We start from the raw sequence: 11,413 nt of genomic DNA, 5'->3' as shown, positions 1-11,413 counted from the left end.
CTGTGCTCAGGCCAGGAAGTTCTTATGTGTGCAGATGTGCAGGGATAGACTCTGGGGATTGGCAGGCAAACTCAAGTCCCACTACAGTGCTGGCCTTGATTTCACACAAAGTCTCTCCTCTCATCCAGGACTTTGGCCATTGCTGCCATTGCTCCTGCTTCTGCTTCCACTATTGCCATTGCTATCTCCAATCTGCCTCCAAGTTCCATTCCTGGACACTCCCTTGGGGACCCACAGTCCCTAGACTGCACATGTGTGTCAAGAGGCCAAGCCAGCTGGCCAGCTTTTGCTGCCCCAGACCTGAGGCCCCACATGTGCAATCTGCTGCCTGGCATGCCTCTGCCTCTCATGTCTGTACTCCATTGTTTCATGTGACATCACTCACAGAGCAAAAGTTCAGAGAAAATCATTCAGAAATTCAACAAGTCCATGGCAGAACATTAAACCCAGGACAAGGCCCTGCTTGACTGCACAAGTTTCCTGCCCATGAAGCCAGCTTCAGGGATGGGGAATGCCAGGTACCAAGAGAATATCTAAATTAGTTTGAGGATAGGTTTTAACATTCTTTGAATGTCCTAAGAAAGAACTCATGATACTTTAGGCACAGAAGATTTTGAAGGGGGGAAGGGCCATTAGCTTTGTATTTTAGAATAGTCACTCTGTTATCTAATTAAGTAGAAGATCTGATAGCAGATAAATCAGCTACAAAAAACTTATATTGTTTAGCAAAGTAATTTAAGGAACTGCTCTTATGGACAGTAACAGATTCAAAATATGCCACAGCATTTAAAGGAGGTAGTAACATATCCAAGAAATATTTTGAGTATCAAATGTGTGCTGGGAACCTTAAAAATGTTATTTCTAATCTTCAAATAACCTCTCTCATATGAACATCATCACCATTTTGTAACTGAAGCAGCTGTAAGCTCTGATTTTAGTTATTAAAAGGCAGACATTCAGTAGAGTAGAGCCAGCTACAAGCCCTGAGCTCATCCTTGTCCACTCACTGACTTCCACATCTCTTCAGTTCAAGTGAGACACCCAGAATGTGATGACAGAGCTATGCAAAACTGAGGACAAAGAGTCTAAGATGATTGGTTTGTACAATTTCCTCTTCCCAAAGTCTTGTCCACATATATTTCATTTGTGTTTGATAAACAAACTAGCTCTGAAGATAAAAGAATAGTGTGATCACTATGGTTAACAAAACTAATTTGCGATAATGGTTTATCTTTGGTGTTCTCATGAGTCACACACACACACACACACAAAAGAAAATGATGTGAGGTGATGGATGTGTTAATTAGCTTGACTGTTCTGATCTTGTCACAATGGATATGAATGTTGAAACATCAAGTTGTACACCTTAAGTATATGCTATTTTTGTCATTTATGCCACAATAAAATCAGGAAAAATTTATTGGAGATAGAGGACCACACACTGAGGTGAACTCCTGAGGTTACAAGTGCCTAGTCAGCATTCTATAAATGCTGGTATTCTGCTCCTTTTGCTATTACTTTCTAGTCACAGTCTCACAGTGTTAAAGTTTGATTTGACTTAGTTTAGTTTTTCATTTTTGCTTTTTCTCTAGCTGGTACTCTGTTTACTCCAGGCTGCCACCTCACACTCTTTCCTAACTCCAGTGGTTGCAGATTTGCCCAGGATCCTAAAAGAAGTGTGTACACTTTTCAAACTGTGGAGACATTGCATTTAATTCAGTAAGCATGGTTGGGAGAAATGAAAGAGATAAAGATGTAAATGAGTGAGGTGATTAGCACCCAGACAGCATCCAATTAGTGTCAACAGCACATCAGCCGCAAGAGAAAGATTTCAAACGGGCTCTTCTATCATCTACCACAGAGAGGTTGAGAGTCCTACAATGGCCATTCCTGGGCTGCACACAGGATAACAGAGTCTCAGCCCAGTTCTGAAAATTAATATGCGTATTTCATTCAACAAAAATGTATTGACTGCCTACTATGACAAAGACATCATCCTGGTATTTTAAAATCTTGATCTTTCCTATCCATTTAACCATTAAGATCTCAGAAATTGGGGGTAGGCAATTAACCTAGTGGTTAAGACGCAGTTAAGATTTCCACATTCCATAGTGGAGTGACTGAGTTCAATACTTGGCTCTGGCTCATGACCCCATTTCCTGCCAATGCATACCCTGAGAAGTAGTACAGATGTCTAAAGTTAGATCTCCTGGGAGATCTGGATTGAGTTTCTAGCTCCAGGCCTCAGTACTGGCATTAGAGGAGTGATCCAGCAGATAAGAACTTTCCCCCGACCTGTCCTTCAAGTAATTTTTAAAAAGTCATTGAATATTGATTGCACTGGGACATAAGATGTTTGATTATACATATAAAAAGAGAATGAGACCCATTGATTTATTTCATAATATCTTAAGTCAGTTCTCAACAACCAGTAGCATTTTATTACTATTAGTTTGAATAAGGGCTGTTACATTAAGCCACTACCTGTGATGTCAGCACCCCACATTGCAGGGCCAGTTCAAATCCTGGCTGCTCTACCTCCAGGTCAACTGCCTTCTTGATGTGCCTTGGACAGCAGCAGAAGATGGCTCAAGTACTTGGACCCCTGCGACCCATGCAGGAGAACCAGATGGTGCTCCAGGCTCCTGGTTTCATTCTAGCCCAGCTCTGGCCATTGTGACCATTTGTAGGGTGAACCAGTGGTTGAAAGACCCCTTTGTCTCTCTCTCTCTCTCTCTCTCTCTCTCTCTCTCTCTCTGTCTCTGTCTCTCTCTGTCTCTGTCACTCTGCCTTTCAAATAAATAAAGCTTGAAAGTAATTTTATAACATAACATTCTAAAAGATCATTCAGAATTCACTTTTGCAGCACATATACTAAAATGATCATTCAAATTACCACTGTACTGATCTTTGTGGTATTATTCCTTAAGAAATAAATGTTGACAAGCTTAGTCATTTTTCAGGAATACAAAGAAGTTCCAATGTGTATTCAAGTCCATGTAATGGACATTTGTTGATAGGGGAGAAGAATTCAAATGTACTGGACAATGACCTTGTAGCATACACCAAAAAACCTCTTTACAACATATCCTCATTTACATTCATATTTTACTTTATTTTACTGTTGAAAAAAATGGAACTCAGAGAATCAAAGCAATTGAGAACATATCATTTAAGTAATACAAGGTAAAGTCAAAATTTGGTGTTACTTCTATTTGATTTCAAGTGGCTTCCAGGTGTCAGAGGTCAGAACATGTACAGGCATACACAAATTACTTCAGGTCACTGATTAAGCTGAACAGAAAGGTGGCACATAAGGACAAACCTGCCCAAATCCAAACATGTGATCTTACTATGCATGATAGGTTCAATACCATCTCTTTCTTCCATGACTTCCTACTACCTGCAGAGCTGACTGCTCTTCTGAAAATTATGTAAACTGAATGAATATTTGCTTTCTAGGATTTGAAAAAAATAACATCTTAGAACATAACTGTCATTTCTATAACTGGTCATCAGTGTACCCAAGTTTTTATAATAAACTGGGAAATCATTGCTTCCCTCATCATAATCTAGGCAAACTGAGAAATACCAAGAATGAGCTTAAGTTAGACAGTTGGCTACAGTTGTGCTCTGTGTTCGTTCTCTACTTAGCAACAACCGTCTGGTCTTCCAATGATGAAAGAGCCCTGTGATCTGGGTACTGACCCCGAGGAATGTGTGGAGCGCTGGGTGTGCAGGGTGCTGGAAGGCAGGGATTAAAGGAGAGCTGGCAAGCTTGAGCTGGACAGAGAGGGCAGCACTGAAAGACATGTGCCCTGTGTGGGGAAGAGAGCTGGGTCACACAGAATATTCTGAAGCAGGAAACAGAGGCAAAGCATATCTGGCTGATTTTTGAAAGGGAGACTCTAAGTTGTAGAAGATAGCCAATCCCCTCAACCACATATTTATATACAGGCTTCTAGCCACCTCTCCCAACTGCTCATTCAGAAAACCTGAGGAAATCTCTACAGAGACTGTGTTCTACTTGTTGGATCACACACCTCATTATGTCATAATTATTTCTGCTGACATACTACTTCCCTAAAGAGCATCTGTTATCATTCCTTCCCTTTGACTCTTTTTCCTCCCTCTCCTCACCTCACCTCTCAAATGTTTCCTTCAGATGCAACCAACAGCAGCAGGACAATGGCAGGGCTTGAGAGCTGACCATGGACTTCAATGGGTGAGGCATTTTGGGGGGTGCTTTCTTCAAATGAGAGCTTGCAAAAGTGATTTCTTCCTTCTGAGCAATGAGCTCAATGGGAAAGATAGGGAAAATTTCCTATAATCTCATCATCAAAAGACAGTACCAACAACAACATTTTTGTAATTTCCTTTCAACATTTTTTATATACCTGGATTTTTCTTTTATATATATATGTGATTTATAATATGCTCATATAATGTGTATTAAACATTATAAATATATAGACATACTATTAATATAAAATACATAATTGAAATATATAGTACATATATGTCTATTTGTATGCAGATATAGCTTAGATATAAATACAGAAATAGGTGTATGTATATAGATAGATAGACAGCATCTTTTTCACTTAAGATTATCAGCACTTTCCACATCAATGTTCTTAAGGAATAATTTATTTTTATTTTTTTAATTGACATGTAATATTGTACTTATTTACAGGATACAGTATAGCAATTTCATACATGTATTCAACATGCAAAGACTACATTAGAAGGAAGCATGTCCATCTTTTTAATGTTATAAATTATATGTGTTTGGAAGCTTCAATCTCTTCTCCCCTGTTATTTTTAAATATATAATAAATTGTTACAGACTACAGTTAGCCTAATGTGCTATAAAATATTAAAATTAATTTTCCCCATCTAATTGTATCTTGGTACCTGCTATATGGCCTCTCCCTCTCCTCTCCACTATTCTTAGCCTTTAGTGACCTCTATTCTACCCACACTCATCAGGTAGCCTCACTTTGTAACAACTCACCCTCTGAGATACCACAAAAACTACACTGATCACTCCCAAAAGTGAAGCTCTCCATGCATGACATAATTACCTTACTCCACTTCTAATAAGTTCTACCACTTCTGCATAGCACCACCCTGAGGACCATGCTTCCAGTACATGAGCCTTCAATGGACAAACCATTTTTGAAAGAATGCACTCTGCCAATTGTGCCAAAGGTTCAAGTCCTATCACATTGCAAAATCCATTCATTCAATGCCAGTAGTCTCAAAGTTTTAACTCAAAATTGCAAGTCCAAAGTCTCAGCTGTGAGCCTATAAAATCTCTGAGTGTTTTGTAGAATTCAGTAGTAAAGCCATCGGGTCCTGGACTTTTCCTTGTTTGAAGACATCTGATTACTGCTTCAATCTCATTCTTTTTTGTGTCTGTTTATATTTGTCCATATCCTGATTTAATCTTGGTAGGTTATCTGAATCTAGGAATTTATCCATTTCTTCAAAGTGTTCAGGTTTGTTAGCATATAATTCTTCAAAGTAGTTTCTTATGATCCTTTTTATTTCAGTGGTGTCAGTTGTAATGTCTCCTTTTTCATCTCTAATATTATTTATTTGAGTTTTTCTCTTTGTTTCTTTGTTAGTCTGGCTAGAGGCTTATATATTTTAGGAATAATTTAAAAAATGAAGTGAAACATTGATAAAAAAATCTTCAAGGATATAGGATAATTGGAAGCTATTCCTTGCTTAATATCATTTTAATGTCCATACTACCTAAAGCAATTTACAGATTCAATGCAATCCTTATCAAAATGCCAATGGCATTATTTACAGAGTTAGAAAAAACAATTCTAAAATTCATATGGAATCACAAAAGACCCTGAATAGCCAAAGCCATCCTGAGAAAGAAAAACCAAGCTGGAGGCATCAAAATAGCTGATTTCAAAGCAAACTACAAAGCTATAGTAATTAAAACAGCTTGGCACTGGCATTAAAAACTGATACATAGATCAGTGGAACAGAATAGAGAGTTCAAAAATTAATCCATGTACCTACAGCCAATCAATTTTTGACAAAAGTGTTCAGAAAATACAGTAGAGTAAGAATCATCTCTTCAACAAATGGTGCTTGAAAAAGTGGATATATATGTTTAGAAGAATGAAATTAGATCCACACCTCTCACCATTTACAAAAATCAACTCAAGATGGGCCAAGGACCTAAATTTAAGATCTGAGTCTATAAAGTTTCTGAAAGAAAATGTAGAGGAAACACTCTGAGACATTGGTGTAGGAGATGACTTCTTGGACAAGACCCCCCCTAAGCACAGGCAACAAAAAGCAAAATGGGACTTTACAAAACTCAGAAGCTTTTGCACAGCAATAGAGTGAAGAAACATCCAACAGAATGGGAAAAATGTTTGCAGCCACCTACTTGAGAAAGGATTAATGTCCTGGATATATCAGCAAATTAAAATACTCAATAACAATAAAAAATACAACCAATCCAGTCAAGAAGGGCAAAGGACCTCAATATACAGTTCTCAAAAGAAGAAATACAAAAGGCCAACAAATATATGAAAAAACGTTCAACATCACTAGCTACCAGGAAAATGCAAACCAAAGCCAGAATGAGATATCACTTCACCTCTGGCAGAATGGCTAAAATCAAAACAAACAGAATAACAAATGTTGGTGAGGATATTTTGCTTATCTTCTCGAAGAATCAACTTTTTGTTTTGTTGATATTTTGTATTTTTTAGTTTCAATTTCATTTCTTTCAACTCTGATCTTTATTATTTCTCACCTTCTGGTGATTTCAGGTTTGGTTTTGTCCTTGTTTTTCTAAGTCTTCAAGATGCATCATTAGATTGTTAATTTGAGACATTTCTGTTTTTTTAATATAAATACTTAATGCTATAAACTTCCTTCGTAATACTGCTCTTTCTGTATCCCACAGGTTTTGATATATTGTGTTTTCATTTTCATTTATTTGAAGAAAGTTTTTTTCTTTTTACTATCTTCAATGAGCCATGTAGCTTCAATGAGCTACATACAGTAGCATGTTGTTTAATTTCCAAGTATTTGTGAGTGTTGTTTTCTTGTTATTGATTTATAGTTTTATTCCTTTATGATCTGAAATTCATGGTATGACTTCAACCTCTATAAATTTGCAGATACTTGATTTGTAGCTTAATATGTGGTCTATCCTAGAAAATGTTCCATGAACTGATGAGAAGAATGTGTATTCTGTAGCTGTTGGGTGAAATGTCCTATAAATGTCTGTTAGGTCCATTTGCTAGATAGTATGTTCCAACTCTGACATATTGTTATTAAGTTTTTTGTCTAGATGATCTGACCATTGATGAAAGGGGGGTGATGAAGTCATCCATTATTATTGTACTGGAGTCTATCTCTTGAGGTGTAATAGTATTTTCTGTGTACATCTGGGTGGTCTTGTGTTGGGTACATATATATGTTTATATATATTAGTGCTATATATTCTTGGTCTTCTTGCCAAATTTAACTTTTTATTAAAATATAATATCCTTCTTTATCTCTTTTTACAGCTTTTTATTTAAAATTGGTTTTATCTGATATCAGGATATCTACACCTGCTCACTTTTGGTTTCTATGTTGTTCCAACCCCTCACTTTCAGTCTGTATGGATCTTTGTGAACTGATTTTCTTGTAGGCAGCATATAGTGGGGTCTTGGCTTTCTGTCCATCCAAGCATTCTAAGTCTTTTGGTTGGTTAATTTAATCAATTTACATTCAAGGTTGGTATTGGTAGATAAGAACTAAGACTTGTCATTTTATTAATTGGATTATGATTCTACCTGCTATGTTAGTAAATTTGCTGGTATCAAGTGTTTTCAAGACATTTACTTCTAGTGCAGAAAGTGAATTTTGGTTCCTTATAAATTGACAAAAGAACTATAAAATAATCATTGTTTGAGAATGTATTCCTCATTCCAGTGTAGGGTACCCATCCTCACAGTGTATTGCCATTAAGCTGAGACTTCAAGTGTCTTCAACAAGATAATTCATCATTCTTTCAGTCTGCCAACTTCTATATGGTGCAATATGTGATAGAGCCCTTGGATTCCTAACCACTGCGGCTCCTTGGTTGAAGAACCAATCTCTTGGTTCCATGAGATGTTATGAGGTATTCCAGGGAATAGTCCTACCTGAGAGTCAATGACAGGGACAGGATATATAAACTATATACATAATGTCAGTTGATTCTAGGCAAGATTAATAATTGTCCTTTCCAGAGGAAAGCACTTCAAAGTAATCATGTTGTCACCAAGTGACCTGTTGTCTTGCTTATTTAGGATTCAGCATTGTTGTTAGATTCAGGTAGTTTAAACACTCAGCAATAGCCTTGGTGAGAAAGCCAATGTTATTGGTTCCATGTATCACCTTACTTCTCTGCCTCCTTGGTTGATTCATTTATGACTGGAATAACTAGTGATAGAAACTAATTAATATCAAGAATCTTCTGTTTACTTCTCCATAAAGTGCTCCTTCTGGCATAGATGCCCCCTGGAGGGCATGAACATGTGACCTAAATATTTGCATATTTTATTCCCACTTCCAAAGGTCCATCCATATACCTCTTTTCAGTATTTCTTGCCTCTAATTTCCAGTTTCCCTTTCACATTCCTTATCAATTTGGCCAAGATGCTTATGACCACTATGCCAATAAGTAAGGTAGGTGAGGTAAATGTATTTTAAAGCTTATCTTATTTTTATGAAAGACAGAGAAACAGAGAAACACAGACATCTCATATCTAATGATTCATTCCCTATATGATTACACCATTCTGGGTTGGCACAGGCTGAAGCCAGGATGAAAAAAATCAATCCAAATATAAATATTTCCTAACTGCCCAAGAGTCCATGTATATACTAACATCATGTCACCTATTTTTCCAAAATAAAAAAAAAAGATGACCCCAAGTTCTTCTCACTGGGTAACCTTTCCTTTACTGTAGTTTTTCATGACACTTCTGAATTGACCTGTAGTACAACTATGATTCATTTTTGGCTGCTAACCACTTTTTCATGAACTAAATTCAGCCTTTTCTGAGCACTTTCCACCCAACTTCCACCATATTTGTGAGTTGAAAGAAATGAACAAGTGCAATGCTGGTGAGTGACATAGTACTCAGGAACCACTGGTTCATTTGTGCCCTCTAGCCCTGCTCATGATAAACTCCAGATGTACCAATTAATTCCACAATGAATTCTTGTAAGAATTTCTAACTTTATAATTTGATGAAATTGACAAAAGCTAGCACATTTTGTATAGTTTTGATTACATAGCCATTTAAAATCCCGTGGTCAGGTGTTCCACTTCTACTATGACTCAGTAGCACATCAGAAGTTATTTTTGAAAGATACACAGATGGCTTTTGACTTATTATGTGGTTAGAACCCATTGTAAGTGAAAATACATTCAACAAGTGTTGGCATTTGGTTTAGCAGCTACAAAGCAACTTGGGATACCCACACCCCATACTGTAATGATTGTATTTGAGTCCCAGTTCTGTTCCCTATTCCAGCCTCCTGCTAAAGCAGATCCTGAGAGGCAATCACTGATGGTAGCTCAAATAGTTGGGTACCTGCCACCATTTGGAAGACATAGATTGACCTTCTCAGTTTGTCTTCATCCTGGATCAGTCCTATCTATTGCAAACATATCGGAAGTAAACCAGTGGATGGGAGATGTCTATCTCTTGCCACTCTGCCTTTCAAACAAATAAGGTTTTTTTGATACTTCTCTGTTTATTATTAGTCTTTTTTAAATATATTTTAAGGAATACAAATTGCATAAGTACAACTTTAGAAATATAGTTATTCTTCCCATAATACCTGCCCTCCTACCTATACTCCCACCCCTCCTCCTCCTCTCTCTCCCCTTGCCATCCCCATTCCCCATTAAGATTCATTTTAAATTAACTTTGTGCACAGAAGACCAACTCTATACTAAGTAAAAATTTCAATGATTTGCACACACACAAACACACACACAAACACAAAAACTGAGAACTAGTTTTATAGTTAACTCACAAAATACAACCCATTGAGAACAGAGGTCCTGTTTGGGGAGATCTTGCACAGTGACTCCTGTTGTTAATTTAACAATTAACACTAATATATGACATCAGTGACCACCCAGGCTCTTGACATGAGCTGCCTAGGTTATAGAAGCCTTTTGAGTCCACAAATTGCGTCAGTATTTGGACAAGGCCATAAGCAAAATAGAAGTTCTCTCTTCCCTCAGAGAAAAGTACATCCTTCTTTGATGGCCACTTCTTTCTGCTAGGGTCTCACTCACAGAGATCCTTCATTCAGAACATTTTTTGCCACAGTATCTTGACTTTCCATGCCTGAAATGCTCACACAGGCTTTTTAGCTAGACCAGGAAGCATTAAAGGCTGATCTTGAGATCTGAATGTTAATTAAAGTGATTGTCATTCTATGTGTCTGCTGTGTGGACTCATGTTAGAACATACTCTCCTTTTTAATTCTATATATTATTATTACCAGACACTTGATCCTATTTATATGATCATTTTAACATTTAATCCTATCTATATGTTCACTTTAACACTTTAACAATTAAGATGGCATTTTTATCACCAAGCTTAATGGGATTTGGAGTCCCATGACAATTTTTTAAACTGTACCCTGAGAAGTAAGTCCATAAGAATATATGCAGAACTGTACAGCTTTACAGTTACAAACTTCCTCCTCCCTCTTATTCCCACTCTTATTATTTACTCAGATCAATTTTAAATTGACTTTATATACATATGATTAACTCTATGTTAAGTAAAGATTTCAGGAGAGCAGCAAGATGGCAGAATAGGAAGGGAGCATACTGACAGTCCAGGGAGAGACAGTTTAATAAAAGTGGAGATACTGCAGGTTCAAGGAAGAGTAGGGGAAGAAAGAGCAGAAGAAACATTTCCAGGACGAGTAATTCACAGTAGACCTGCGTGGAGAGCGTGGGAGCCCACAGTTCGGGACACCAGCGGCAGACTCAACACACCAGCGCTGGAACGCGAGGTGAGCCAAACTTCAATAGCCCGAGACACTGGCAGGCAAGCGGAAAGAGGAGACGAGAGGAAACAACCCCAGGGGGAAAAGTTCACCAGGCTCACTAGAAGAGACAGAGAAAAAAAAAAAGGTGACTGGTACGGACACGGGTTTCTCTCTCTCCACTCACCTCTCAAGGGCGAGCAAGACAAAGAGCAGGCGCCATCTTGGACATACGTCATAAGCAGAGCGACCTCAGGTCTGCACCGGCCCTGAGCCTAGCAGAAAAACCTGACTCTGGGCGGGGCGAATTAACAGGAGATTAGGACCTAGTAAATTTGTGGCGCTACTGAACTGAGACTGTGAAAAAAGAGAC

General features: G+C 37.7%; 1 long non-coding RNA gene across 2 annotated transcripts in view; it reads left to right on the top strand.

The window, feature by feature from the left end:
* Positions 1–430: 430 nt before the first annotated feature.
* Positions 431–11,413, top strand: part of LOC138849601 (uncharacterized) — a 62,672-nt gene continuing 51,689 nt past the window's right edge. Inside the window, exons 1-2 of one of the 2 annotated variants that reach the window (XR_011388559.1) lie at positions 431–518; positions 4,166–4,225. This is a non-coding gene — a long non-coding RNA (uncharacterized lncRNA). Of the gene's footprint in view, positions 519–4,008; positions 4,226–11,413 lie in introns of those variants that run through there. The other variant, XR_011388558.1, reaches the window with a different exon arrangement.

Source organism: Oryctolagus cuniculus, chromosome 5 (genome assembly GCF_964237555.1).
Source record: "Oryctolagus cuniculus chromosome 5, mOryCun1.1, whole genome shotgun sequence".
NCBI lineage: Eukaryota > Metazoa > Chordata > Mammalia > Lagomorpha > Leporidae > Oryctolagus > Oryctolagus cuniculus.
This window is presented reverse-complemented; position numbering and strand designations above follow the sequence as displayed.